Source organism: Cervus elaphus, chromosome 12 (genome assembly GCF_910594005.1).
Source record: "Cervus elaphus chromosome 12, mCerEla1.1, whole genome shotgun sequence".
In the NCBI taxonomy this organism is placed as follows: Eukaryota; Metazoa; Chordata; class Mammalia; order Artiodactyla; family Cervidae; genus Cervus; species Cervus elaphus.
The window spans coordinates 26,452,634-26,475,502 of NC_057826.1; the positions used below are offsets into that span (position 1 = coordinate 26,452,634).

Sequence of the window (22,869 nt, forward strand, 5' to 3'; positions counted from 1 at the left end):
GGAGTCAGCTGTTGAATCAAGCGTTTCCTGTCATGCTCCGTATCAGGCACAGAGGAAGATTATTATAGTTGCAGACTAGAGGTAATGGAAAACAGGAAGACAGTGGCAGGATAAACAGTGAGGAGGTGGATGTGAAGGGCGATTTTCAAGGTAGGCTTTATTAGCTAGTGGAATCTTGTCCTTGGCCTCCCTTTAATCAAAGGTAATTCTGAGATTTTGAGTTTTGGTGACTGAGAAGACTGTGCAGTTAACAGAGATGAAGAATATATGTTTGAGTTACATTATCAGTATAATTAATTTCAAGTTTTAGCAGCATGTTCAGGGGTAGAGGTCTAGGCACATTAGAAAAACAGGATTAGAATTTTGAAGAGAGATCAGTGTTGAGGATAAAAGCTAGGAGTTCACATAGAGGTAGTAATTTATATTGCCAGGGGAAGAGAGGAAAAGAACAACTAAGAAAGTCTTAGTTGTCCTGGGAACAGTTTAAATTTCTCCTGTTTAGAGACTTTGTAGTTAAGTCCTGAATGATGTTTTTTGTCATTCTCTAATTTTTGCACCTGTTGCTTAATGGCTCTAGTCATTGGTGCCAAGAACAAAGTAGGCAAGTATTTAAAAAGAATTTGATAGTTTAAGTCCAAGCTAAATGTTTTCATGTTTAGTAAAGTTAAATTTGACAGTACATTATTTTCAGTCCTTTTTATCCTTCACATCAGATCTATATAGTAAGTGTGGAATTTTTTTTCTCTTAATATCCGGCTTTTGCAGGATGGTTCAAGAATTACGCCTTTTGTTGGTTATTTCTCTGATATCAGGATCTCTCACTGTGTTCAGAGGAAAGGAAATGAGTTTAGAACTTAACTACGTTCTTATCTTCCTGTGATATGGCACAGAGTGATTAAGAGCACTGGTCTGTCCTATTGAATCTTTACACAAACATAAAACTATAAGTATTTATGTTTAAGGGTTTTTACCACTCTTTTTCTATTTCAACAGATCTCTTTTGGCTATTCACCTAATTTAGAGTAATAAATAGTGAACCTAGACTTTGAAATGTAAAAGATGTCTTTAACTATCAATTTATAAACATTTATAAAATGTAGCCTTTTGTATGAGAGATATGGTGACATGATTATAGGCTCTCCAGTATCAGGAAGCCTCATTCTGGCTTAATCTTATTTTAAGTACTGATTAACAGTGGAAATTAAAAGAATGTTAAGGTGTTCTTCCCACAGTTTGTATATTCAATTTGATTTCAGTTGTCATGGTTAATCATGGGCTTCCCAGGTGCTGCTAGTGGTAAAGAACCCACCTGCCAATGCAGGAGACAGGAGACACAGGTTCGATCCCTGAATCTGGAAAATCCCCTGGAGGAGGGCAATGGCAACCCACTCCAGTATTCTCGCCTGTAGAATCCCATAGACAGAGGAGCCTGGCAAGCTATGGTCCATTGGGTCACAAAGAGTCAGACACAACTGAAGTGACTTAGCACGAACACATAGTTAACAACATGAGGGTGTGTGTGTGTGTGAAATCTAATAAGTTATTCTGCAAGTTTATCATTTGATGCTTGCATTTCTTTGAAATTTTCTATGCTGACACTTAATAGTCTTATGGGCCAGCCATCATTTTGATCACTTAATATGTAGTAGTTAATTTGTATCTTATAACAACCCTAATAGGTTGTCTTATAACAACCCTATTAGGTTGGAACTGTTAACCCCTGTTTAAAGAATAGAAGCTGAAACACAAAGCTAGTGAAGCCAGGATTTGAACCTTGACAGTCTGGCAGTATACTCATCCTCTTAGCTATTGTACAGTATCTGTTTCTCTAAGTCTCAGTTTCCTCACCTCAAGGGCAGTAATAAAAAGATTGTTTTTTAGGGTTACTGATTGGTAGGACTAAATAAAGCAATGCTTGTGAAGAGACTGATTCAGGATCCTAGATATTAATGATAAGTTAATACTTATTTGGCTACTTTTTGGGGGTCCTTCTGTTTCTTTTTTCCTTGTCTCCTTTATAGTTTTTATTTTTCCTCTGCCCATTTCTTTTAACTGGTGTTTCAAGGTTCCATTCTTGACCTGCTGTTGTATATCATTCTGTATAATTCCCCTTCAGGAGGTTCATCAACTTTCCCAGTTTTTAACCACTGCCTACTTCCTATAGGTCAATGATCCAATTCTGTACTTTCCTCCTGAGTTGTAAGCTGATGTATCCAAATGTCTGTTGTACATCCTCCTTTGCCTACCCCCACATGTCCCTCCAGCTTGATGCAGATAAAACTACAAACGGTTTTAATCGGACTTGAAACTAAAGGATACAAAATGGAGAATCTTGCACTTTAGCTCTCAGAACAGCAAAACTTGAAGACTAAGAGACTGATATTCCATAAATGCCTGATGTATAAAAGATTGAAACTTAACCTCTGACCAATGAATTGCTCCCCATCTTTGAGCCAGTTAACTCTGCATGGCCACTAATTGGGCTCTCCCCTTTTATACTCCTTGCCCGTGAATGCAACCCATTCTTAACCTTCTTCAGTGGACTCACCTATAGCTCACTGCAGCTGCATGTCCTGAATTACAATATCTCTGCTACTCCAGAATAAACTCGATTTTTGGTATCTTGTGAAGAAGGAAATGGCAATCCACTCCAGTGTTCTTGCCTGGAGAATTCTATGGACGGGGGAGCCTGGCAGGCTACAATCCATGGGATCACAAAGAATCAGACATGACTGAACGACTAACATACACATACGTTTGGTATCTTGTGTTTGCCTCAGCTTACCTCTTTTCTTTTAGGTTGACCTTACATGGTGTCATAAGTGGGATCTGAAGGCACCAACCACTTGAACCTGTGGAATCAAGTGAGTTTCTTGTAGTTGAGTCCTTTGCACTTAGCTTCTATGAGCCATTCTAACTTTGGTAAGTCTCCTCAGAGCTCAAGCTGCCTTCTTTTGTTTGAGCTCTCCTACTTTATTCAGGATCTAGATAGAGACAGATTGTCCTTCTGGTAAGTACTCTTGTTTCTGATAATTGTATCCAGTCATCTGAATGTACTAAAGGTACATTTAGTACTGAATGTACTAAAGTACTCCCCACAACCACCACCTTGAGGGATCCTAGCTGGTTTTATGTTAAAAAAATGTATGGCCTTTCCTCCTGTGCGTGTTTGACTAAATAGACCAATCTTACTAAGGATAACACAGAACTCCAATGGCCATTGTGTGGAAACTTTGATCTCTCCAAACTTGTTTTCTTTGAACTAAGTTAGAAGACCATGGCTACCATATTAAGCAATCTGAGTAGGATGGTTATTTTAATTGATATCTAGAGGCTACTAAATGTTCAGGATTCTAAAATTGCCTCCTTATTGTTTCTAAATTAACTGAGGCAAATAAACAACCAAAGATGGATTAAAGAAATCCCAGGTCCCTTCCTCAGTGCTCACTAAGGTCCTTTCTAACCCCACTGTTCCAGCTCCTCCTTATCTCCCTTTTCCCTTCCTGAATCTCTTCTCTGAATTTACTTTCCTTACCAAACAGAACCTATTAAGACCTTCTTTTTCAAAATTAGACCTTTTTAGGATCCTACTAAAAACTGCCGTAGATTTCCTACACCCCATGGACAAAGGGCAACATAATGGCTATAATAAAGGATTTCCCCTTAGTAACTGAGGATCCCAATATATTTGCTGAAGAATTCAATGCTGTAACCCAAACCCACCAACCTCATCTCTCTCATCTCTGTTAATTAGTTTACTTGCTTGTTGGAGAAGGTCAAGCCCCAAAGTGGATTAAAACTGTGGCTTGGGGAAACCCTGAACAATTTCTAGGGTTTAAGTTAAACCAACCATTAGTCCTTTTATATGGTTAACCTCATGGCAGAGCCAAACGGCTACACAAAGCCATCCCTGGAGCCTTCCCAAAACCTGTGGACTAGAATTAAAGTCAGGTATGCATCCAAAAGCCTGCTGAATCCTTCCATGACTATTAACAACAAACTCCAAACCGTTTCCAAAGGGAATTCTGGACTCCCTATAGATGTTGAGTCCTCTCAGGTGGCTTTTAATTCCATATGTGTAAATGGCCTACATAAGGACTTATCATTGTTGGTCAAAAGAACCTGTATCAAAGGGGAGAGAGTGTTCACCCCTGACCTTGTCAATCTGGCTATTAAATGAGCTCACACCATATAAGATGACTCCAGAAAGAAAAAAAAAATGGTAACTAAGATTTTGAATCTACAGCACCAATACATGGAAACTCCAAAGCAAATCCATCCTACAAGAATGTGTCATTATTGTATAAAACCTGATCAGGGGAAAGGATTGCTACAAATTGAACTCCAAATAGTTACAACCTTCTCAGAACCGTGGCCAAATCCACGCCAATGATGGGGCTTCAGGGACACACAGGGACTGTTCCTCTTCTGCCATTAGATAGACTGGGGAAAACTACTCTCCAGACCAGGGACAAATTCCTCACAGTGTTAACTGACACAGGGGCTGCTCCTGTCAGTGCTCCATCCCACTGCAATTAAACAGCCCCTTCCCTGGAGTAGTGTATTTGTTCAAATAGTGGGAGACTTAAGTAAACTGCAATGTGTCCCTATTTCCCAGCCCATATTTTTTGGTCTGGACCTTTTGTAAGGCAAGTGTCTGCTGCTTCTCAGTGATTTGGGTCCCAAACATTTATTGGGATGAGATTTGCTGGAGAAACACAATGCTGCCATTTTTTCTCTCAAAAGGTGGAAGCAAAAAAAAAAAGGTGAAAGTATCTCTTGAGTTTAAGTTCAACACTCAGGAAAATTCAACCCCCATTGCCATTATTTGCATTCTACAAACCAAGGCAGTCCAAACTTTGCACTCATCTGCTCTACTAAACATGAAATTCCCTGATCTTTGGGTAAAATCCTTAACTGAAATAGGCACAATTCATAGTGCCCCTCCCATTATGATCCAGGTGGACCCCACAAAACCTCTCCTAAGAATAAACAAATACCCTATAAATAAAGAAACTTATAGGGCATAAGGCAAATTACAGAGGAGTATAAAGCCCAGGCACTTAGAATCCTTTGTACTATCCTTGTGTTAATAATACCCTTATTTTGCCTGTAAAAAAAAAAAACACCAGTGGCTGAGAATGGAGATTTGTCCAAGACCACAGGGCAATAAATAGCATTGTAATTCTCTGCCATCTTGTCTTTTCTAATCCCTGCATGCTATTAGTATCCATCCATGCTGGAAGCACTTTTTACATTTTAATCAGTTTAGGCAGTGAGTTTTTAGTATCCCTGTTGAAAGGGATAGTCAGTATCTCTTTGCCTTTACCTGAGAAGGACAACAGTACATGTGGACAGTCATGCCTCAAGGCTCTACTGAGGCCTTCTTACTTCTCACAAGTTTGACAGGCTGATTTAAATGACATAAAATTCTCTAGGGGCTCCACCTTACTACTGCATTTGGATGAGCTTCTTTTTTGTTTGCCCTCCTAATACTTCTTGCAAAAAGAAGTATTTGCTGAAAATCTCAGCCCTTAAGGGACACACAGTCTTGAAGGGGAAATTACAATTTGTCCAAACTCAGGTTCAGTCTTGAGGACATTTAATCTCAAAACAGGTGCTACACCTAGATGCTGATAGGCTTCAAGGCATTTTAAACTTTTCAAACCATAAAAGCAAATGTTTCTTGGTTTTGGTTTTTTGGCCATGCCACGCAGTTTGTGGGATATCAGTTCCCCGACCAGAGGCTGAACCTGGACCTTGGCAGGGAAAGCCCAGAATCCTAACCACGAGGCCACCAGGGAACTCCCGAAAGCAAATGTTAATTGTGAGGTTTTCTTGGCCTAGCTAGCCATTGTCATAATTGGATCCCAAATTTCTTTTTGTTGGTTCATCCCCTATATACCCTGCTAAAGAACACCAGCCTGACCCCATAGTTTGGGATGATCAAGATAGCTTGGCCTTTAAGATCTTGAAGGAAAGCTTAATAAGTCTGCCTGCCCTTGGACACCTAAATTATCGGCTACCCTTTTCCCTTTTTGTATATGAGAAGGAAGGGAATACCCTCAGATTACTTACCCAAAACCATGGGGCTATCAGCAACCTCTAGATTGAGTAGCCAACAGTTAGATGCAGTGACCTGAGGATGCCTCCCTCCCTCCCATGCCCTAGAGCTATGCTTGCTTCCACTCCTTTAGCAAAGGCTACTGAAGAAATTGTTATAGAATCCTCTTTAATCATCTTTGTACCTTAGCCTGTTGAGCCTCTCTTAAATTTCATGCCACACTCAACATCTTTCAGCGAGCCATCCTACCACCTATGAAATCCTCTTACTTACCTCCCCTCATCACTCTTATTCACTCTAACAGTCTCAACCCTGCTCTCCTTCCCTCTTGCACTGATGAAATTCCCCCTGTCTCTTTGACTTTGATGGATCACCTCTTGACCCCTCATGATGACTTACAAGCTAATCTGGTTTATTGATGGCTATTGCCTAAAAAATGAGGAGGGCAAGTTTTGTGCCAGGTATGCAGTGTCAGCCATTTTCCAGGTCAGTGGAGCTGCACTCTTTCATTCAGCCGCTTCAGTCCAACAAGCTGAATTATATGCTGTCACTCAGTGTGTTTTAGCCAAAGGCAAGATGGCCAGCATCTATACAGATAGTTGGTAGGCCTTTGGGATAGCCCATGACTTTCTAATATTATGGAACAGTGGGGTTTTCTTTCTTTTAGTGGAGATAAAATTAAGAATGGCTCTTATGTCCAGAATTTGTTGGCTGCCAGACTGCTGCCAGCACCTCTAGCTGTCATTGAAGTCCCTGAGCATTCCAAGTCTGATTTCTGGAAGCCAAAGGAAATGACCTCACCAATATTCCTGCAAAAAAATGCCACCCTTCTGGAGATATATAAACCAAACCTCTACCATGGTCCAGAAGGCTACTCCCCCTGTGAAGACCTAAGGGCACTAGTCAGGAAAGTACAACAGTTGGCCTCTGAAAGGAAAACAGAATTGGAAGTCTAGAGGCTATTGGTCCCGTCAATTAAAGGGACGTTGGTTTGGACCCAGTAATAAGTTGGTCCTGCCAAGAAAATCTAAGATTTCCCTTATTAGACACCATACATGAATTAAACCATTGGTCCAATGAGAAAACAGTAGCATTTATGAATGAATATTGGTGAAGAAACATTGGTGAGGCCACAGAAAGCACATGTCTTGTTTGTTCTCCCTGCCCTAAATTCAACTCAGAGAAGACTCTATCTACGCTGCTGGGGACACATTGATTTACCTAAAAGACTGTCTGAGGTCTGGCAAATGGATTTCATACAATACTGCCTGTCTTGTGGATACAAATATATTAGTCTTGCAGGTTTGAAGGTTTTCACAGGGACTGAAGCATTTCCATGTAGAGAGGCAACTTCCTCTTCTACAGCTAACGTTCTTTTAAGAAAGATTATTTCCATTTGAGGAGCCTCCCTGGAACTCCATAGTGAACCCACTTTACAGAACAAGTACTTTGTGTCTTCTGGCCAGTTCTGCAACATTTTCATTCTGCTTATCATCCTCACTCTTCAGGACTAGTTGAACATTCAAATGGAATTATAAAGATCCATTGGCTAAATTAGTTAAAAACCTCCAAATACCTCAGCCAAAATTTTTTCTGCTGGTTTTTGTAAATCTTAGACCCATTCCATTCAGGATTCATAAACTCTTACCCTTTGAAATAATTACAGGACAGTCCCTGCTTCCTTTGACCTACGAATAATAAAAAGGGGATATATTTCAGTTTTGCAAAGGTGTAATTAAGTCCACTGAGAATAATAATGCTTTGGAAAAAGAATCTTTCCGTGGCATGCTCCCAGGAGACAAAGATGTCACATACCACATTTGCAGCCTGCTCTATTGGAAAAGGCATCTCCATAAAGTTTCCTTCTAACCTCGTTGGAAGGGCCCCTCGCAAGTGTTGCTAACTAACACCCGTGTCGCTAAGCTCCAAGGGTTGGACTCCTGAATTCATGCGTCTCTTCTATAAAAAGTGGATCTGCAACCTAACTGGTGATTCAAAGGTAAAGTTTTCTAATGACTGAAGCGGATGACATTAGAAATAGACCGCTTCCCCAAGATAACCAGACCAGGCCTGTGTCATGCTGCTTAAAGTTCTAATGGTCCTCTCTCTGGATTTCTTGCTGCCCCCTCATTTAGCTTTAGCACATCCCGTGGTTCCCTGCTTAGAAAAACTCCCAGTTTCTGCCAGCCTTACTGGTGGTTTGGTTTGTGCCAGAGCTGATAAGGCTCTTGATGAACCTGAACTGGTAGCCTGGCCATCATCCTTAGAAGGGTGGCACGGTCTCTCTGGCAGAGATGTAGTGTTTTCCTTTGGTCCCTTTGAACTGTTACACATTCTTCCTTCTGGCAAATTGGCACCAGACATTACAACATTCCATTGGGTGCCTCCCACCCACAAAGGTATACCCCTCACTCAAGTCTGGACTCTTACCCATAATCTTCCTTTGTGTTTCAAAAACGTTAATGGGACTGGTAAAAACTTTGTGGTGGGGTAACAAAAATTATAATGGTACTGGGGGATGGACGGCGGATGTCATTCCATTCAATGATAATTCGGTTGGTAAGAAATCTAGTAAGTGGTGGGAACGTACCTTCTCCCTGGAGATTCCCCAGACCTCCATCAGAACCTCACCCACAACAATCCAACTCTCCCATTATTCCAAATATATAGAAATTTAAGGTGTTCTTATAGCCATTTCCACCATGCCAACTATCATGTGCTATATGTAAATGACTGTTTTTGGTCATGAGAACTCTTCTTTTATCAGAGGAAAAAAAATACTTGGGCTAAAGGGCCCACTTATGCCCTTCCTTCAGAAAACACTGGTTATTTCTTTCTGTTTAGAAGAAATACACATTCCACATTCCCCCTGAAATGGAAGGGACCCTGCAGAGTTGTTTCCCTCACTCCTGACACCAGAGTCAGGAAAACCCTCCCTTCCACTGGAAGAACCCACATGGGTTCTTTCTCCTCACAACTTAAAGGAGCACGTGAACCTTTTGTTCAAAGTTGTAAAGCAGTTGTGGATTTAAAATATATCCATAAATTCTTAGATAGTCTTTCTTCCAATAGGTGGAACCTAATTGTCCTACTTTAAGTGGGCTGTAGTTAGTGACTCTCATCTATCAAGTAAAATGTGGCAAAAGTGACGGTGTGGTTTTCAGGACCAGATCATGAAAGGCATAGTGGCTTTGTGTGTGTGTGTGTGTGTGTGTGTGTGTGTGTGTGTTTATGGGTGTGTATGCGCTTTCTCTCTCTCTCTTGGATCACATCTTCTGGGGAAAGTTGCCACATCTTGAGGACACTCAAGCAGTTCTGTGAAGAGGTCCATCTGATCTGGAACTTAGGCATGCTGCCAATAACCGATAAAGAGGTGAAGCCTCATCCACAGTGAGGAAGCATTCTGGGGAAAGAAGTCCTCCAGCATCAGTCAAGCCTTCAGCTGACCGCAGTCTTCGCCACCATCTTGACTGTAGCTTCACGTGAGACCCTGGGTCAGAAACACTCGTCTAAGCCCCTCTCTTACTCTCGGAAACTGTGTGAAATAACGAATGCTTATTGTTTTAATCTGCAAAGTTTTGAGTAATTCACAATGCAAAAAAATTAACACACCATATTATCTTTATCATAGGGGTTTAATTTTAATAAAATGTGAAAACTAAAAAATCAGTGTGAAACTAAATGTGGAAATCAATGTGAAAACTAAAAAAAAAAACTAGGATGGATATAATTTTGGATGGATGCCCTCTAATAACCCTGTAGTAGTTAGGAAGGGATTTGAGTGTGTCTTTGGCTGTCTTTTCTCCCTAGGGTTAGAGTAATAGACTGTGAAAAAGCAAGTCAAAACCTCTCCATAGACATGGGAACTACCTTCAGTGCTTCTCTTAGAGCTTTTGAATAGCAGCAAACCCAGATAGACAGCCTAGCAAAAGTAGTCTTACAAAACCACGGAGCCCTAAAGCTCCTTACTGCACAGTAGGGAGGAACCTGTGCCTTGCTTTGGGAAGAATGCTATTTTTATGTTAACAAATAGGGAAACACAGTGGATGAACTAAAAATGATGGACAGTATCAATCTCTTAGCTGAAATGAAATATGCCAAGCCCTAGGATTGAAGACATTTTCAAGCTATTAAGTATAGGTAGCTGGGGAAACTGGTTAGAAGCTTGTTCCAGTTGGTAGCTATAATTGGACTTCTGACCCTGGCTATAATCCTTCTAATGAAATTTCTACTGTCTTGTTTCAATAGGCAAATGCCTTTCTCTCAGATATATATACAGAATAAAGTTCCTAAGGCTTATCCTGAGGCTTAATTGACCATGAAACCAAATTGACTCCCTTAGAGGAGTGTGACTGAGATTCTCCATGTTTAAATGAGGCAACAAATCAACTTGCCATGCCGTCTTCTGTGGGACAGAGCATCCTAGGATGGTCCTTTGCAGATTCAGGGGATACACAGCCCAACATCTAGCAACATCTCAGAATAAACAAATACCCAAGGTTGATCAGCAATACTTTTCTATGAGAGATCTTGCTCAAATGAGGAGGAAATAAAAGGATTTTAATCTAAAATGGAACCAGAGGGTATGAAATGGAGACCCATGCATGTGCCCTCAAGAAAAGCAAAACTTAAAGATTGAGAGACTAATTTCCCATAAATACCCAACTTAGAGAATTATCAGTTCAGTTCAGTCACTCAGTTGTGTCCTGACTCTTTGTGATCCCATGGACTGCAGCATGCCAGGCTTCCCTGTCTATCACCAACTCCTGGAGCTTACTCAATGTCATGTCCATCGAGTCAGTGATGCCATCCAACCATCTCATCCTCTGTCGTCCCTTCTCCCACTTTCAATCTTTCCCAGTATTAGGGTCTTTTCCAGTGAGTCAGTTCTTCACATCAGGTGGCCAAAGTATTGGAGTTTCAGCTTCAGCATCAGTCCTTCCAATGAATATTCAGGACTGATGTCCTTTAGGATGGACTGGTTGGATCTCTTGCAATCCAAGGGACTCTCAAGAGTCTTCTCCAACACCACAGTTCAAAAGCATCAATTCTTCGGCACTCAGCTTTCTTTATGGTCTATCTCTCACATCCATACATGACCAGTGGAAAAATCATAGCTTTCACTAGATGGGGTTTTGTTTCCATACATGACTACTTGAAAAACTATAGCTTTGACTAGACAGACCTTTGTTGGCAAAGTAATGTCTCTGCTTTTTAATATGCTGTCTAGTTGGTCATAGCTTTCTTTCCAAGGAGCAATTGTCTTTTAATTTCATGGCTCCAGTCACCATCAGCAGTGATTTTGGAGCCCAAAATATAAAGTCTGTCTCTGTTTCCATTGTTTCCCTATCTGCCATGAAGTGATGGGACCAGATGTGATGATCTTAGTTTTCTGACTGTTGAATTTTAAGCCAATTTTTTCACTGTCCTGATCTTTCACTTTCATCAAGAGGCTCTTTAGTTATTCTTTGCTTTCTGCCATTAGGATGGTGTTATCTGCATATCTGGGGTTATTGATATTTCTCCCAGCAATCTTGATTCCAGCTTGTGCTTCATCCACTCCAGCATTTCGCATGATGTTCTACTGTGCGTATAAGTTAAATAAGCCGGGTAACAGTATACAGCCTTGACATACTCCTTTCCCGATTTGGAACCAGTCTGTTGTTCCATGTCCAGTTCTAACTGTTGCTTTTGACCTGAATACAGATTTCTCAGGAGGCAGGTCAGGTGGTCTAGTATTCTCATCTCTTTAAGAATTTTCCAGTTTGTTGTGATCCACACAGTCAGAGGCTTTGGCGTAGTCAATAAAGCAGAAATAGATGTTTTTCTGGAACTCTCTTACTTTTTCTTTGATCCAACAGATGTTGGCAATTTGGTCTCTGGCTCCTCTGCCTTTTCTAAAAGCAGCTTGAGCATCTGGAAGTTCATAGTTCACGTACTGTTGAAGCCTGGCTTGGAGAATTTTGAGCATTCCTTCTCTAGCGTGTGAGATGAGTGCAATTGTGTGGTAGTTTGAACATTTTTCGACATTGCCTTTCTTTGGGACTGGAATGAAAACTGACCTTTTCCAGTCCTGTGGCCACTGCTGAGTTTTCTAAATTTGCTGGCATACTGAGTGCAGTACTTTCACAGCATCATCTTTTAGGATTGGAAATAGCTCAACTGGAATTCCATCATCTCCACTAGCTTTGTTCATAGTGATGCTTCCTAAGGCCCACTTGACTTCACATTCCAGGATGTCTGGCTCTAGATGAGTGATCACAACAATGTGGTTATCTGGGTCATGAAGATCATTTTTGTATAGTTCTTCTGTGTATTCTTGTCACCTCTTCTTAATATCTTCTGCTTCTGTTAGGTCCATAGCATTTTTGTCCTTTATTGTGCCCATCTTTGCATGAATTGTTCCCTTGATATCTCTAATTTTCTTGAAGAGATCTCTAGACTTTCCCATTCTATTGTTTTCCTCTGTTTCTTTGCATTGATCACTGTGGAAGCCTTTCTTATCTCTCCTTGCTATTCTTTGGAACTCTGCATTCAAATGGGTATGTCTTTCCTTTTCTCCTTTGCCTTTAGCTTCTCTTCTTTCCTCAGCTATTTATAAGGCCTCCTCAGACAACCATTTTGCCTTTTTGCATTTCTTTTTCTTGGGGATGGTCTTGATCACTGCCTCCTGTACAATGTCACAAACCTCTGTCCATAGTTCTTCAGTCACTCTGTCTATCAGATCTAATCCCTTGAATCTGTTTGTCCCTTCCACTGTGTAATCATAAGGGATTTGATTTAGGTCATACCTGAATGGTCTAGTGGTTTTCCCTACTTTCTTCAATATAAGTCTGAATTTGGCAATAAGGAGTTCATGATCTGAGCCACAGTCAGCTCCTGGTCTTGTTTTTGCTGACTGTATAGAGCTGTATGGAAGATTATCAGATGTAACAGATTTATTAACCTGTGACTAATGAGCATCCCCCAAAACTTTCTTCCCATCTTTGAGCCAGTGAACTCTCTGCATGTCTCCTACCTGGACTGTCCCCTTTTGCACGCTTTGTTCATAAAAGCAACCCACTCTTAACCTTAACAGACTTGTCTGTAATTTGCTACAGCGTGGTATCCCGAATTGCAGTTACTCTGCTGTTCCGAAATAAACTTGATTCCTGGTAACTTGAGCTTCACTTCTTTTAGACTGACATTTTATTATCTTAACCAATTTTCAAAAAGCAAAGATTTTAAATTTTAATTAATTCAAGCTTTTCTTTGCTGGTTTGTGCTTTTGTATACTAAGAAATCTTCACCTAACCCAGGGTCATAACTTCCCTACTTCTTTCCTAGAAGTTTTGTAGTTCTTGCCCTCACATTTAGGTCTATGACAATTTTAAATGAATTAATAGTCCTTGTTCAGACCTCTCCTTTATCTGATATTAATAAGCCACTGCAGTGTTGGGTTGTAAGTTAGTATGTTGTTGTTGTTTAGTCACTAAGTCTTGTCCAACTCTTTTGCAACCCCATTGACTATAGCCCACTAGGCTCCTCTGTCCATGGGATTTCCCAGGTGGCTCAGTGGTAAAGAATCTGCCTGCCAAGGCAGGAGATGCAGGTTCAATCCCTAGAGTGGAAAGGTCCCCTGAAGGAGGGTATGACAATCCATTCCAGTATTCTTGCCTGAAAAAATGCTGTGGACAGGGGAGCCTGGTGGGCTACAGTCCATGGGGTTGGAAAGAGTCAAACACGACCTAAGGGACTGAGCCTGCAGTGTTGGGATGCTGGAGGGCTTTCCTCATTGTCCCTCCTCCACTCACAACGTTAGGCAGGCACTGCTGTGCTGTGACAGATAGGGGATTTCTCACCTCACCCTTCCTCCTCCAGCGGTAGACTTGTTCCTTTTTACTCTGAATGAGAATCTTGATGGAGACAGAAGGTCATTCTCCATGGTGGCTTGTTTTTTCAAATTTGTATACATCTGTATATAATCAACACTCAAAAGTCCTCTTGCTCTCTTTCTCAATCTGGATCCCACCAAAAGATAAGCAGTATTCCAATTGCTACCATATAGATTTGTATCAGTGAAATCCTGCAGCACCCTGTTGTGCCAGGCTTCTATCACTAAACAGTTCTGAGGTTCATCCACCTTGTTGCATGTACTGGTGGTTTGTGGCTTTCTGGTTTCTTTGCTGTGTATAATTCTATTATATTAATAGATCAGTACCACAATTTATGAGCTTCCCAGGTGGTGCAGTGGTAAAGAACCCGCCTGCCAATGCAGGAAACATAAGAGATGCAGATTTCCCTGGGTCAGGAAGATCCCCTGGAGGAGGGCATGGCAACCTACTCCAGTATTCTTGCCTGGAGAATCCCATGGACAGAGGAGCCTGGCGGGCTGCAGTCCATAGGGTCGCAAAGAGTTGGACACTACTGAAGTGACTCAGCACGCACATAGGCTTCACAGTTTATAAAGACTATTTAAACAATTGGATGATTAATTATCTAATTAATCATCTTGTAATTGTCCTAAATGCTTATAATTATCCTAGAAGTAACATACCAGCGGTCTATTCACCTTGTCCCTGAGGCCAGAAACCTAAGAGTCATCTTTGACACTTCTCATACTCCTCTTGAAGTCTAATGAGAAAATTCTGTTTATTCCTCTTTTGTAATTATGGTCACAATCCAGCCACTTCTCCCTATTTTCGTATCTTTTGTCCACAGTTGTGCACAAGACTTTTTTTTTTTTTTTTTTTACTTTCACTTTTCACTTTTTTTTTTTTTTTTTTTCCAGTGGGTTTTGTCATACATTGATATGAATCAGCCATGGATTTACATGTATTCCCAATCCCGATCCCCCCTCCCACCTCCCTCTCCACCTGACTCCTCTGGGTCTTCCCAGTGCACCAGGCCGGAGCACTTGTCTCATGCATCCCACCTGGGCTGGTGATCTGTTTCACCATAGATAGTATACATGCTGTTCTTTTGAAACATCCCACCCTCACATTCTCCCACAAAGTTCAAAAGTCTGTTCTGTATTTCTGTGTCTCTTTTTCTGTTTTGCATATAGGGTTATCGTTATCACCTTTCTAAATTCCATATATATGTGTTAGTATGCTGTTCTTTATCTTTCTGGCTTACTTCACTCTGTATAATGGGCTCCAGCTTCATCCATCTCATTAGGACTGGTTCAAATGAATTCTTTTTAATGGCTGAGTAATATTCCATGGTGTATATGTACCACAGCTTCCTTATCCATTCATCTGCTGATGGGCATCTAGGTTGCTTCCATGTCCTGGCTATTATAAACAGTGCTGCGATGAACATTGGGGTGCACGTGTCTCTTTCAGATCTGGTTTCCTCAGTGTGTATGCCCAGAAGTGGGATTGCTGGGTCATATGGCAGTTCTATTTCCAGTTTTTTAAGAAATCTCCACACTGTTTTCCATAGCGGCTGTATAGTTTGCATTCCCACCAACAGTGTAAGAGGGTTCCCTTTTCTCCACACCCTCTCCAGCATTTATTGCTTGTAGACTTTTGGATAGCAGCCATCCTGACTGGCGTGTAATGGTACCTCATTGTGGTTTTGATTTGCATTTCTCTAATAATGAGTGATGTTGAGCATCTTTTCATGTGTTTGTTAGCCATCTGTATGTCTTCTTTGGAGAAATGTCTGTTTAGTTCTTTGGCCCATTTTTTGATTGGGTCATTTATTTTTCTGGAATTGAGCTGCAGGAGTTGCTTGTATATTTTTGAGATTAATCCTTTGTCTGTTTCTTCATTTGCTATTATTTTCTCCCAATCTGAGGGCTGTCTTTTCACCTTGCTTATAGTTTCCTTTGTAGTGCAAAAGCTTTTAAGTTTCATTAGGTCCCATTTGTTTAGTTTTGCTTTTATTTCCAATATTCTGGGAGGTGCACAAGACTTTTCACTGCCTCATTCTTACCCAAAGGTGTGTTCTCCAGGCTGGAACTGGCCAAGGAATCGGTCACAAACGTTCCTCACCTGCTGTCAACCTGCAGTGGCTTGCTTCCTTCCCTGAGAGTAAAAGCTGAAGTCCTACCATGGCCTGCAAAGCTCTTCTCTGACTCCCGCTACCTCTTCAACCATAATTCCTACGCCACTTTCTTTCTCTGACACAGCTTTAGCTGCTCCAGCCCACCTGCTGTTTTTCTTTGCCCAGGATGCTCTTGGCTCACATGGTCCAATACTTTGCTTCCGAATTTTCTTCTGGTGTCGGCTCAAATGTCACCTCATGAGAGAGGCTTGCCTCTAATGACCAAATCTAAAAGGCTCTTCCTGGGACTCCCCTGACTGTCCGGGGGTTAGGACTTCACCTTCTAAGGCAAGGGGTTCAGGTTCCATCCCTGGTCAGGAAGCTAAGATCCCACATGCCATGTGGCCAAAAAAACCAAAACATAAAACAGAAGCAATACTGTAACAAGTTCAATAAAGACTTCAAAAATCATCCACATCAAAAAAAAAAATCAAAAATAAAATAAGTAAAAGGCTCTTCCTGTCTCATGTCTTGACTTACACATTATTTTTTATAATACTTATCACTGTTTCCATTAGGACTTCCCAGGTGACACTAGTGGTAAAGAACCTGACTGCCAATGCAGGAGACAGAAGAGATGCAGGTTCCATGCCTGGGTTGGGAAGATCCCCTGGAGAAGGAAATGGCAACCCACTCCAATATTCTTCCCTGGGAAATCCCATGGACAGAGGAGCCTGGCAGGCTACAGTCCACAGGGTCTCACAGAGTCTCAGAGAGTCGGAAACGACTGAGGTGGCTTAGCATGCACGCACGGTTTCCATTACAATCGTCTATATATCTGTCTGTCTCCTCACCACCCTCTTTTGAGAGCAGGGACTTTGCCTGTGTTCTTTGCTAAATCCATTGTGTTTTAGGCCTGTCGTGTCAGCCATTCGAGAATTATTTCTGAATTATTGAATAAGGATTTAATGATATTGCTTATCAGTTTCTAACTGTAACAGTATTCAAATGGCTGGTTCTTTGATGTTAAAATCATTCTATTATAAGCCATGATTCTTTTTGTTCTCCTTCCTATCTTCCTTTTTCTTCTTGCAGTGATTAAAGAGAACGTTAACTTAATTTTCAAAAGCATCTATTGAGAATTATAAAAAGAAGTAGTAAACATAGAGTACCAATTCAAGATTTGAACTCTTCCACATTGCTACTGTCTGTTCCAAATTGAGACATCTGGTGATTGGGGAAGTTTGGTTCCTCTCTGTTTTGTTCACCAGCTGGTTGTTCTGGAAAGGCAAAGGCAATTTATTGTTCTTGTTGAAAGAGCTGGATGTTCATAAACTTACTATAAAGGATGGATTTGGGGTGGAAGATTTACTGGAGAAGCTGGACACCTCAAGATGTTACTGGGGAAAATGTCTGTTTTTTAAAAGTTACTTTGAGTGTTCTATCTGGAAGCTGAAGGGTAATCTCATACTGCTTGAGGGAGTGCATGTGTATCATTCCTTCCTACCCCCTCCCCGCTTTCCCTCGGTAACAAATTCCTGCACTTTGAACACTGTGCTTTCCCTAAGAATCTTAGTGTATTTAATGCATGAAGTACCATATGTTGCTGCAACCCGTATCTTTAACATTTGTGTGAGTAAGAATAGCATATTCAGGCTCACTAAGCAGGGTTAATTTACAAAGACATTAAGTCTCAGTCATTAATGAATATGATATTTGAAATTACACTGAAATTGTAGCAGATGTCAGTTTAGCATACCTTCCATTAAATATATAGCACTTCTGCCCAATTTAAAGCAAATGGTTCTTTGACAGCCTAGAGGGTTGGATGGGGTGGGAGGTAGGAGGAAGGTTCAAGAGGGAGGGGACATATGTATATCTATGGCTGATTCATGTTGACATGTGGCAGAAACCAGTATTGTAAACCAGTTAGCCTTCAATTAAAAATAAATTTAAAAACAATTTTAAAAATAAAACATGATTTCTTGATAAATTGTTTTAAAGCCAATTCTCTGTTAGTTTAAAACATACACACAAATTTCTCTACATTTGTTATATAAAAGTTTTCTGAGAAACGTTCAGCTGACATTAAACCAATGTTTGCTTTTTATCCCAAGATATTCTCTAGGACATATTGGTAATGCATATGAGTGACTGATCTAGAACTTTTGTAACTACCGTTAGATTTTTCCCGTTTGCCGTTGACCTTGCCAGTAGCACATGTCATGAGATATCAGCAGTTACTTCTTCCAAATTCTCTGCTAACACCCCTTTGCTTAAAAAAATAAGTATAGTGTATGTTTATTATACAGATAACATAGCCTACGGAGAAGGAAATGGCAACCCAGTCCCGTATTCTTGCCTAGGGAATCCTGTGAACCGAGGAGCCTGGTGGGCTGCTGTCTGTTGGGTCGCATGGAGCCGGACACGACTGATGCAACTTAGCAGTAGCAGCAGCAACATAGCCTACACCTATTTCTAAAAAATATGCTAAGTGCTTACCATAGAGACAGTATAGTATAGGAGTTAACTGTATGTATGGGCTCTGGAATGAGAATACTTGAGTTCAGAAGCCAGCATTTTCAGAACCTCCCTCTCACCTCTCACCCCATCCCACCCTCTAGGTTAGCTGCATGTTAGCTGTGTTTTTCTTATCAGTTTAATGAACATAATAGTACTTACGGGATTATATCATCATTGTTAAAAATTTTAACAATATAGAAAAAGTACTGAAAAGGCAACATATTCCCTCCATACACACACACATACATACACACACACTCTCCAGATAATTGAAATATATTTTATGAACATTATTCCAAGACCTTTCTTGTGTATATACAGATAAGCTGAACAGAACCATGCATGAATAGGAATAATTTTATTAAATATAATATTTATATATTTTATATAATATTTATTAGTATACATTTTCTCTGAATAGTATTGCATTTAACTTGGGTTTAATTAACAAAAACATAAAATGAAAGAAATAGCTAAAATTTAGGTCTTCCTTTAATATTTGCAAATTCCTTTGAGTTAACCCAAGGAAAAGATGAATGATATTAAAAAGTTGGAGTCATTATGCTGTGGAGTTTTTTAAACTACATCTTTCAGGTAGCATCTACACTGCTAATTAACTGATGCAATCAGATGTAGGTTTTTCTGTTCTGTAGTTAGCCTTTCATGTGGTGATTGGCAGAATCAGACTCCTTTCATTTTTTGACTCGACCATTCTTTTTCTTTGGTCACACTGAGTCTTCCGTGTAGTGCTCAGGTTTCTCACTGCGGTGGCATCTCTTGTTGCAGAGCACAGGCTGTCAGTGTGTGGGCTTCAGTAGTTGTGGCACTCAGGCTTAGTTGCTCTGTGGCTTCTAGGATCTTCCTGGATGAAGGATCAAACCCGTGATTCCTGCACTGGCAAGTAGATTCCTATCCACTGCACCACCAGGGAAGTCTGACTCAACCATTCTTTTGGGTCTTGGAATCCTCTGTATCCAGCCAGCAGATGGGTGAAGAGAAGGTGAAGAAGGCATCACCTTTTGATCACCTGACCCAAACACAACCATTGCTTCACTATTACTGGCAAAAAGTCATCACAGGCTAGGCTGAGGCAACCTTTGCTTGGGTACCTGGACTCTTTTCCCTTCTGGGATCCCATGAATGTCCTGTACCAAATCCCAGGTATATCTGTTCCTGTGGGCTGCTTCTCATGTCCTAAACTCAGTGTGGAGACCTTAGAAATACAGTAGGCAGCCCTCCTTCACCCTTCTGTACCCTTCACATAACCGTGATACATTTGTCAGAACCAGAATTAACACTGGTATGATACTGTTGACAAAAGTACAGAATTTAGCTGGATTTAACCAATTTTCCCACTGATATTCTCTTTTTGGTTAAGAATCTAATCAAGAATATCACTAATCTAATCAAGAATACACACAATCACAGACAACTAGCCAATCTGATCACATGGATCACAGCCTTGTCTAATTCAGTGAAACTAAGCCATGTATGTGGGGCTGCCTAAGATGGATGGGTCATGGTGGAGAAGTCTGACAGAATGTGGTCCACTGGAGAAGGGAATGGCAAACCACTTCATTATTCTTGCCTTGAGAACCCCATGAACAGTATGAAAAGGCAAAAAGATAGGACACTGAAAGATGAACTCCCCAGGTCAGTACATGCCCAATATGCTATTGGAGATCAGTGGAGAAATAACTCCAGAAAGAATGAAGGGATGGAGCCAAAGCAAAAACAACACCCAGCTGTGGATGGGACTGGTGGTCGAAGAAAGGTTCGATGCTGTAAAGAGCAATATAGCATAGAAACCTGAAATGTTAGGTCCTTGAATCAAGGCAAATTGGAAGTGGTCAAACAGGAAATGGCAAGAGTGAACATCGACATTCTAGGAATCAGCAAACTAAGATGGACTGGAATGGGTGAATTTAACTCAGATGACCATTATATCTACTACTGTGGGCAGGAATCCCTTAGAGGAAATAGAGTAGCCATCATAGTCAACAAAAGAGTCCGAAATGCAGCACTGGATGCAATCTCAAAAACAACAGAATGATCTCTGTTCGTTTCCAAGGCAAACCATTCAATATCACGGTAATCCAAGTCCATGCACCAACCAGTAACACTGAAGAAGCTGAAGTTGAACGGTTCTATGAAGACCTACAAGACCTTCTAGAATTAACACCCAAAAAAGATGTCCTTTTCATTATAGGGGACGGGAATGCAAAAGTAGAAAGTCAAGAAACACCTGGAGTAACAGGCAAATTTGGCCTTGGAGTACGGAATGAAGCAGGGCAAAGGCTAACAGAGCTCTGCCAAGAAAAAGCACTGGTTATAGCAAACACCCTCTTGCAACAACACAAGGGAAGACTCTACACATGGACATCACCAGATGGTCAACATCGAAATCAGATTGATTATATCCTTTGCAGCCAAAGATGGAGAAGCTCTATACAGTCAGCAAAAACAAGACTGGGAGCTGACTGTGGCACAGATCATGAACTCCTTATTGCCAAATTCAGACTTAAATTGAAGAAAGTAGGGAAAACCACTAGACCATTCAGGTATGACCTAAATCAAATCCCTTATGACTATACAGTGGAAGTGAGAAATAGATTCAAGGGACTAGATTTTATAGACAGAGTGCCTGATGAACTATAGATGGAGGTTCGTGACATTGTACAGGAGACAGGGATCAAGACTATCCCCAAGAAAAAGAAATGCAAAAAACAAAATGGCTATCTGAGGAGGCCTTACAAATAGCTGTGAAAAGAAGAGAAGCAAAAAGCAAAGGAGAAAAGGAAAGATATATCCATTTGAATGCAGAGTTCCAAAGAATAGCAAGGAGAGATAAGAAAGCCTTCCTCAGTGATCAGTGCAAAGAAAAAGAGGAAAACAATAGAATGGGAAAGACTAGAGATCTCTTCAAGAAAATTAGAGATACCAAGGGAACATTTCATGCAAAGATGGGCTCAATAAAGGACAGAAATGGTATGGACCTACTAGAAGCTGGAGATATTAAGAAGAGGTGGCAAGAATACACAGAAGAACTGTACAAAAAAGATCTTCACGACCCAGATAATCATAAAGGTGTGATCACTCACACTCACCTAGAGCCAGACATCCTGGAATGTGAGGTCAAGTGGGCCTTAGGAAGCATCACTATGAACAAAGCTAGTGGAGGTGATGGAATTCCAGTTGAGCTATTTCCAATCCTAAAAGATGATGCTGTGAAAGTGCTACACTCAATATGCCAGCAAATTTGGAAAAGTCAGCAGTGGCCACAGGACTGGAAAAGGTCAGTTTTCATTCCAATCCCAAAGAAAGGCAATGTCAGAGAATGCTCAAACTACCACACAATTGTATCATCTCACATGCTAGTAAAGGAATGCTCAAAGTTCTCCAAGCCAGGCTTCAACAATACGTGAACCGTGAACTTCCAGATGTTCAAGCTGGTTTTAGAAAAAGCAGAGGAGCCAGAGATCAAATTGCCAACATCCGCTGGATCATCGAAAAAGCAAGAGAGTTCCAGAAAAACATCTATATCTGCTTTATTGACTATGCCAAAGCCTTTGACTGTGTGGATCACAATCAACTGTGGAAAATTCTTAAAGAGATGGGAATATCAGACCACCTGACCTGCCTCTTGAGAAACCTATATGCAGATCAGGAAGCACCAGTTAGAACTGGACATGGACCAATAGAATGGTTCCAAATAGGAAAAGGAGTATGTCAAGGCTGTATATTGTCACCCTGCTTATTTAACTTCTGTGCAGAGTACATCATGAGAAACACTGGGCTGGAAGAAGCACAAGCTGGAATCAAGATTGCCGGGAGAAATCAATAGTTTCTAAATAGGTATAAAATGTGTGTTTTCTTTTTATACTTTTTTTCATCTTGTTTAAATGGGAAAGAAAGCTACTTCCTCTTCCATTATCGGCTTCCCTTGTGGCTCAGCTGGTAAAGAATCCACCTGCGATGTAGGAGACCTGGGTTTGATCCCTGGGTTGGGAAGATCCCCTGGAAAAGGGAAAGGCCACCCACTCCAGTATTCTGGCCTGGAGAATTCCATGGACTGTATAGTCCATGAGGTCGCAAAGAGCTAAACATGACTGAGCGACTTTCACTTCCATTATGGAATTATTTAAGCTAGCTAGGCTGTCCTTCAGATTTCATATTCAAACTTGGTCAATCCAAGAATAAGAGGAATGCCTAGTTGCAGTTAGATGTATTTAGAATGTACTTTTTGTATAGAAATAACACTTTATTGGGTTTATTTTAATAGGAAGTAAAATAAAAGAACATTTTGATTG

General features: G+C 40.8%; 1 protein-coding gene across 4 annotated transcripts in view; it reads left to right on the forward strand.

Annotated features, from left to right (window-relative positions):
• The window catches only part of WDR89 (WD repeat domain 89), a 43,548-nt gene that overhangs the window by 13,575 nt on the left and 7,104 nt on the right, over positions 1-22,869 (forward strand). For 2 of the 4 annotated variants that reach the window (XM_043920481.1, XM_043920480.1), the window contains exon 2: positions 2,800-2,864. The exons of 1 other annotated variant lie outside the window; for it this stretch is intronic. The gene's annotated coding sequence lies outside the window, so the exon portion shown is untranslated. Of the gene's footprint in view, positions 1-2,799; positions 2,923-22,869 lie in introns of all 4 variants that reach the window. One more of the 4 variants, XM_043920482.1, reaches the window with a different exon arrangement.